Genomic DNA, 8,358 nt, shown 5'->3' on the forward strand with positions numbered 1-8,358 from the left:
TGCCTTCTCCTTTGATTTCTTGGCTCCTTCGGCATTTGGGGGCTGCTTTGCATACACAGTGCTTTCATAGAACAGGGCCTCTTTAAGACAAAGCACACAAGCTGGGTGTGCTGCGTGAGCCTTTAGTCCCATTTACGCGAGAGGCTGCAGCTGGAGGACCATCTGAACCCATGAGTTTGAGTCTAGCCTGGGCAAAATGGTGATGCCCATCTCTAAAGAAATACATCTAAAAAAAAATCTAAAAAAGAAAGAGCATACAGCATACAGCATTAGGAATATAAAATTATCTTAAATGTTTATTTAGAATAGGAAAATAAATTAAAATAAAATTAGAAATGAAAAGTGGAAAAGTAGCACAAAATCTAGAGAACTACCAGAATAGTTATTCGTTCACTGCTTAATACAACTCTGTAATATGTCTTTTCCTGCATTTTTATTCCAGCATAATCTTTGTTTGCCTCTTTTTCGGACAATTTTGTCATATTTTATATAGGGATATTAGCAAGATAATTACACTGTTTCTTTAGTGTGGTTTATTCATTATTGATAATTGAGGGGCATAAAACATTCATCTTCACATACAAACATAACACTGTCCACAAAACTGCTACAGGATTGCAAATGACAAACAGGTGTGCTGATAAAGCCAATTACATGTGATTCTCATCCAAAATTAGATACGATGGGGGCCGGGTGCCATGGCTTACTTCTGTAATCCCAGTGCTTTGGGAGGCTGAGGTGGGCAAATCACCTGAGGTCAGGAGTTCAAGACCAGCCTGGCCAACATAGTGAAACCCCATCTCTACTAAACAGACAAAAATTACCCAGGAGTGGTGGTGTGCTCCTGTAATCCCAGCTACTTAGGAGGCTGAGACAGGAGAATCCCTTGAACCCAGGAGGCGGAGGTTGCAGTGAGTTGAGATTGTGCCACTGCACTTTAGCCTGGGTGACAGACCAAGACTTGGTCTCAAAAAAAAAAAAAAAAAAGTATATATGATAGGTAGTCACAGTGGTTTACTTCTATAATCCCAGCACTTTGGGAGGCTGAGGTGGAGAATTGCTTGAGCCCAGGAATGCAAGACTAGCTAGGCAACATAGCAAGACCCCATCTCTACAACAAATACAAAAATTAGCCTGGCATCCCAGCTACTCAGGAGGCTGAAGCAGGATGATCCCTTGAGCCCAGGAAGTTGAGGCTGCAGTAAGCCATGATCACACCACTGCACTCCAGCCTGGGCAATAGAGTTGAGACTTAGTCTCAAAAAAAAAAAAAAAAAAAAAAAAAGGTATGCAGTATATCATTATACTCCTGAGAGGAGATATTCTGGTTAGAAGCAGGCATCAGTGATGCCCGCTCTTACGGTTTTCCACGTCTGATGATTCATACTAGGATTGACCTTTGACCCTGCACCTCCATGTCTCGAGTCTAGGTAAGTAGCAAAATGGTGGTAGAAGTATTTCTGGAAGTGATACTACTCCAGGACAGGTAGCAGTAGCCGTACGACATATGAAAATTACTGCAAACCAGTGGCATATACAAATACTCTCCAGAACCCAAACCACCACAGCTACCCCTGATTCAATTTAATCAGTGCCCCCTGAAACAGATCCTAAAAGTGCCTGTGGCCATTTCAATGCCATTCCACCTGAGGGGACACATGTCTGACTGAAATCAGAGGGGAAAGTGGCAGAGGCACGATTATGGTTAAAATCTTTACTTCCGCAAAATAGGCAAAACAGGGACACGTGGACACCGTGTCTGGACCTTGGAAGGGGCTTGTGCCTGTGTGGAGCCTGAAGCTGGGGGCTGGGGAGCTTCGTGGAAATCCCTGCGCCTCATTCTCTTCATCCAGTGCAGCCCCTTCCATGTTGCTGGCTTTGAAGGGACTGGGCAGGCTGCCCGGCAGCGTATCTCACCTCCCGGGTTTGTCTGGGCTCTCTTGTTCTTTAAGCTTTGGGTACTTCTTACTGCCAAAGAACCTAGAGCTAAAGGTTTTGTGGACTCACGTAATGTTCTTCGCTGGAATTCACATTTGTGGTGCTACAGATTTCCTCCTTCACGGCAGTGGGAGGCATGGCCTATCTGGTTGATCCACTGTTAGTGGTTAACCCCAACAACGATTAGGGCCTGCTATCTTTGGGGTCATCATTCAGCCCACTAGAAGTGTGGTTTGCGAGATGGTGTTTTTCCAACTCTACTGTTCCTCCTGAATTTATTAGGCTGTAAATCATGGATTTATTTGGTTCCCATGAAATGCAGCTCCTCCTAGAACAAAGGGATAAAGGCTTTAATTCTGACCCGTGAATTACCAATTTTATAAGCGAGGTGTTAGTTTAGCAGATGCTTCAAAGATGGCAAGTCCCTTTGTTCTGGGTCTCTCTTTTTCACATAAGTCACCATGGACTCGTGGATGTTCACTGAGTCAGTGGGTTTCAATCCACTCCAATAGCTTTCCTTTATGACGCACAGACAGACACAAGTTTGGCCAGTGGTAGCTTCTTCATGCTACTGTTTTGTTCTGTGGACAGGACCCAACTGGTCCTTGAAAACTTCAGTTCTTTTTTTTTTAGTGTTTCGGATGTTCTGTAATTTCTTTTCTGTATAATTTTAAACTTAAAGAAAACTTACAGGAATAGAAAATGAAACTCCTCTATACTTCTTAACCAGACTCAGCAGTGATTTGCATCTTGCCCCATTTGCTTTATCATCTTACTGAGAGAGAGAGGGAGAGAGAGGAGGGAGGAGGGAGGAAAGGAGGGAGGGAGGGAGGGAGGGAAAGATAATAGCATGTAGAGAAGGTGTAAAGACACAGTAGACATACACCATTTCCCACAACCTGTTAAGTATGATATGCCTATTTCAGTATCTATTTTGTAAAGACAAGGATATTCTCATATATAACTACAGTATAATCAAATTAAGAAATTTCACATTGATACACTTTTTCTAATCCAAATGGCACATGCACATTGTATCACTTGCCCTCATCACGGCCCTCTTAGCTAATATGAATGGCATTGGACATTCATTCATGTACTTATTGGATACCTGTGCAATGTCCTTTGGGAAATGCCTGTTCAACTACTTTTCAAGTTTGTATTGCACTGTCTTGCTCTTTGAATTGTAGAAATCCTCTACATTTTCTGTCTTTTGCAGAAGCAAGTTTTGCTCAGCCTGTGGCTCAACAAGAAACTGTTGTTGTTTTTTCAACTGCATCTGTGATGAGAAATTTGAAGTTTGTTTTAAAAATACCTTAGTATTCCACTCTTAGAGTTAAAATTGGGACAGCTGGGAGTGGTGGAGAGTCAGAGTGGGGGAAGGAGCTCAGCTGGGTGGCTGGAAGTCTGGCTCACTTAGTTTTTGTACTGGAGTGCTCATTTTCCATTTCGCTGGGAAGATGTGCAGATGAGGGCTTCTGTCATCGAAGGCTGAAGTTCTGATGATGGAATTTGGGCAGAGTTTGGTTGTAGGATTTGAGGCTCCTCCGTGTGTCCTTTTCTGTCCTGGGTGCTCACTAGCTTATCATCAGCTGCAGCTGCCGTGAGCTGAGGCCACTGGCTCTGCAGACCAGAAAGGCTGCGGTTTTCTGTTTTCCTTTGGTCACTCTTCATGGCTACCACCGTCACTGCCACAGCCGTCATGATGGAAGCTCCCCCCTGCCCTCCTCTCTCCCAAGTGTCAACTCCCTTCCAGAACTGACTGCGTCTTGTTCACCCTCCACTGGCATCAGGCAGTGGCTTTTTGTAATTTCTCCAGCATGGACAGCTGCTGTCTGCAGAAGGGTTGGCTCTGGCAGGAGCTGATCAGAAATGGAGCCTGCAGCATGTGACTCTGGGTAGAGAAAAGTTTTGATCACCAAATGTCTTTATCATTAACGGAAAGATTAAGATACTCATCTTGATCGCCAGATGTACGTGATTCCTATCTCAGACATTCCTCCCACCTGGGCTATTCCTGGCCTTTGTCAGCTCTCCTGAGTCTCCTCAGTGTTGGCAGCCTCAGAGCAGCCCCTGGATAAGCAGCCCTCTGCCAGTGTAATCATCTGATGGGCTCTTCCTGTCCATTGCACAGACAATCAATTTGCTGAGGCCACAGTATTGCAGTCGAGAAAGGGTGTCACTGACCTGAGCCTGGTCCACGCAGAAGAACTGGAGTTACTACTCAAATCGTTCTCCCCAGAGGCTCTGACACCAGGGTTTTTATAGACAGTGTGGTGGGCAGAGGGCTAGGGAATGGGTGGTGCTTATGTGTTAGGGATGAAATCGTAGGGGTGCAGAAAATGGTCCTCTGTGCTGAGGCCACATCTGGGTGGGGCCATGAGGCCGGAGAGTCATGAGTCCTGGATCCCCATGGGATTAGACTGAAACAAATAAACAAACAACAACAACAACAACAACAAACTTAGGTTCTACAATAGTGATGTTTTTTATGGAAGCAATTGGGAAAATCACAAATCCCCACATGGCCCCCGGAAAGAAGGGATCATAGACACTATGCTTACATTTTAGCAGAATTCAGGTCCCTCCTATAATCCTATTCTGTGGTCTTTCGTTAATCTTACAAGGTGGTTTTCAGTTCCTGAGCATGGATGGGGTTAGTTTTAGGAAGGGACTGTTATCATCCTTGCTTTCAAGCTGAACTATAAATTCTCCCCACAGTTAGCTTGGCCTGTGCCCAGGAATGACCAAGGATGGTGTGACAGTCAGAAGCAAGATGGGATCGACGATGTGAGACTTCTCTTACTGTCATAATATACAGCAAAGGCAGCTTCACTGGAGCCTGCCTGGAGGATGTCCAGCCCCACCCTGCGTCACTGCCTTCCTGAGCGGAGGTTTTGGTACGTCCACCTTGGAGAAACCCTTCAACTCCAGCTGCTCTTTCCCCCGGCAGGTGCGAGGGCTGGCTCTGACCCTGGATAGCTTCTCTGTTCTGCTCTGAGATCCCAGCCTCAGAGGACACTCTGGTTGGGTCTGCACATAGCATTTTCTTGCTGCGGTGATGGTTGTGGTGGCGGTTTTGCATGGGCAAGTGGATAGGGGAGAAAGGGGAGGGATTGTGGTCAGGGCGCCATTAATAGAGGGAGGCAGGAAAGGGACAGAATGTAGAAGGAAAGGCGGAGGGTGAAGGAAGCTGCTGCTTCTTTCTGAAATCATGGTGAAGCCACGGTTCAGGGTTAAGAATAGTTCTGGAGAGAAATATCATTATAATTAAACATTAATCAGGCTTCACTTTGACCCACTTCCTTGTAAGCAAAAGTCACGTAGCATGAGATAGCAACCATCTGCACCCGCGTTGTTCCTATAGATAGGAACTTCTCTGCTGTTAGAATCATAAGGCTTCTGGCTAAGAATTGCTTAAGCAGATCCTGAATTCCAGCATAACAGCTGATGCCAACCAGCTTAAACCAAGTGAACATGAGAACGCCATTTTCTTCATCTCCCGGTCCATGACTTCATTCCACACTCTCCAACCCATCCACGATCTCCACACTGCAGCCCATGCCCAGACCCTTAAAACCCTAGCCCCACACTCCTTGGAGAGATGGAGTTGAGGTTTCCTGCCACCTCTCCTGGTAGGCCCATGATTAAGTCTCTTTCTCTGCTGTAGCCCGGGGTCTTGGCATATTGATTTGCAGAGTGCATCTAGCAGCAGACCTATTACAGGTGCAAGGGAACCACACTAGAAAATACTTTCCTTTTTTTGAGGTGGGGTCTCACTTCATTGCCCAGGCTGGAGTGCAGTGGTGCCATCACAGCACACTAGGGCCTCAGCCTCCTAACTCAAGAAGTCCTTCCACCTTAGTCTCCTGAGTAGTTGGGACTATAGGTAAATACCACCAAGCCAGGCTTGTTTTTTATTTTTGGTAGTGACGGGGTCTTGCTGTGTTGCCAGGCTGGTCTTAAACTCCTGAGCTCAAGCGAGCCTCCACCTTGGCCTCCCAAAGTGCTGTGATTACAGGCATGAGCCACCACCGTATCCAGCTGAATACTTTTATTTCTAAACCTAAAGTAGCATGCAGCACTGGAATTCTGGAAGCCCTCAAACTCGATTATAGACCCCAGGCCCTGCTGGAGCCGGTCAGCACTGCCCTTCCGTCACTCTTCCTGGGTGCCATGTGAGGGCTGCTGGCCCTGGGCTGGGGAGGGGCCTTGCCCTGTGTTTCCTGCCTCCGTCCCTGTCCGTCGCTGCTGCTCTGCGGTTACAGAGACAAGCGTCATTGCAGGGCCCACGGCACTGAGCCTTCCCCCTCTCCTCCTGGCTCCGCTCCTGCCTCGTGCTCACATGTGGTGCCCTTGCCCGACCTGACCCCACTTCCTGCCCCATCCCCCTCTTTCCCGCAGACACTTGCTCCCGTTTCATCCCGCAGAGGCCTTCCTGCCTCGAGACTCTTTAAGGCCTCTCTGGGGTCCTCTCTCCCGGCCCTTTTGTTTCTCCTTAGGTTGTTAAGCCCAGTGTGGCCTCCTGCTGCGTCCTTCCGTATTTAAGTTCAGCCTAAAGGTTTCTCTGTACGTCGGGAACACTAACAAGCCGAGGTGTAAGCAGACCGTGGGCCGCACCTGTACCTATCTCTGAGTTTTAGCCAATCAAACGTAGGCAATCCCTCGGACCACAAATGAGGCAAACGCTGAGCTGTTACCAAGCCGTCCGCACCCCTCCCTCGCTTCCCCTTTCTGCACATCACTCTCATTTTTCTGTCCATAAATCTGCCTCCACCACGTGGCTGGAGTCTCTCAGCCTTCCCTGGCTCAGTGGCAAATCGCTCACTGCTCAATTAAACTCCTTTGCATTTAATTTGGCTGAAGTTTTTCTTTTATCAGTGCCATTTACCATAATTTGCAATTCCTCCGGTCAGTACCTATTTCTGGAAAGCTAAGGGTGTGCCAGGCTCTGTGCCCAGGGCTGGGGTAGGCCAGGGATGCCTTCCAAGGATTTGTTATTCGGACCCCATATTACAGAAAGTTGGTAAAGAAGCAAAAGTGGTCAGACTGCCTTGAAAATTTTGCCGCGAAGGCACCACGGACAGGCTGCACCCTCGCGGAACCCCTGCCCTGTTCAGCGTGAGCGTCTCCCTGCCTCTGACCATCGTGTCCACACGCTTGGCAGTTAGTTCTTCTGACTGCCAAACTTTCCACAACACAATACAAATGTGACACCAATGGATGGCAAAGGGAAATTTTTACTTTTGCAAATGCTGTAAGGTTTCATGGGAGAGCTGGATGTTATGTTGGGGCCCTGCTAATTCGTGAAGTGTTCTACTAAAAAAAAAAAAAAAAAAAGAAAAAGAAAAAGAAAAAAATTATACACAAAGCTACTGACAAAGGAAGTTCTGGAAAAATTGGACAAAGTAACAATAGCGCACGGGACAGTCAACAAACCCGTCCTCTGTTTCCTTACAAAGTAGCCCTGATGAAACAGTGATTTAATTCAAAGGACGATGAGGAGCTCTTGAGAAAATGAAAGGTCACACCTGTTTTTGTAAAAATGACACTCTTGCTGAACATGTGCCATATTAAGTCAAACATGAAGTGAAAAACGTTGCATTCTTCTCTCATAAAACATAGAAAAAGTATAAGCACTCTCTACTGCTGCCATTAATGTTGACTTATTAAGAATTTGAGAATAGTTGCAATTTTGCCTAATTTACCTTTTTAAAATACAAGGTAAAATGGACCAATGTTCATGATTTTAATTGATCAAGATAGACCCTAAGTCAAACCCTGCTTCTCACTATTTACTTTGTATTTTGGTTTCTGAGTTGACAGGATGTGCAGTGCTGGACTTTGGGCTGTTTATCTCCTGAGAAGAACTTCCTGCTGTGTTAATTTGCATAATTACCTTTGTGCTGACCCTTCCCCTCACGGAAATTCGGGGTTTGTGTGGGTACCATCCTCTCAGTCAGGATCCCAGCAGGAAACAGATGGCCGCTCAGCACAGGAGAGTTCAGGGGCCCTCATGTTGGAACCCCGTGGAAAGGTGGCAAACTACCTTTAGTCTGGTGCCTGGAACTTAGCCGTGAGACAGGTTTCTTCTTTGCAAACCCGGGCTTTTCCCACCTATGCCAAGCAGCACTTAGTAGGCCTCTGTCTCACGTAGGGGATGCCTGTGACCAAGGACCCACTGACATAGACAACTATGGGTCAACATGCTGTTACCTGCGCTCCCTCGCGCGCTGAGACCTGCTTTGTCTCTGATGATAACAGCCACCCCTGCTCTGCTGCTGAGAGCAAGGAACCCTTGCATGCAGAGGACGGCCACAGGGCTGGGAAGGACTCACCGATGCATTTCCTCCCCTCCCCCCCGCCTCCTGGGGAGAGGAATATTAGGGAAGATCAGCCCCTTTCTGCATTTCTATTTCC

The sequence above is a fragment of the Saimiri boliviensis genome, chromosome 18 (assembly GCF_048565385.1).
Source record: "Saimiri boliviensis isolate mSaiBol1 chromosome 18, mSaiBol1.pri, whole genome shotgun sequence".
Classification (NCBI taxonomy): domain Eukaryota; kingdom Metazoa; phylum Chordata; class Mammalia; order Primates; family Cebidae; genus Saimiri; species Saimiri boliviensis.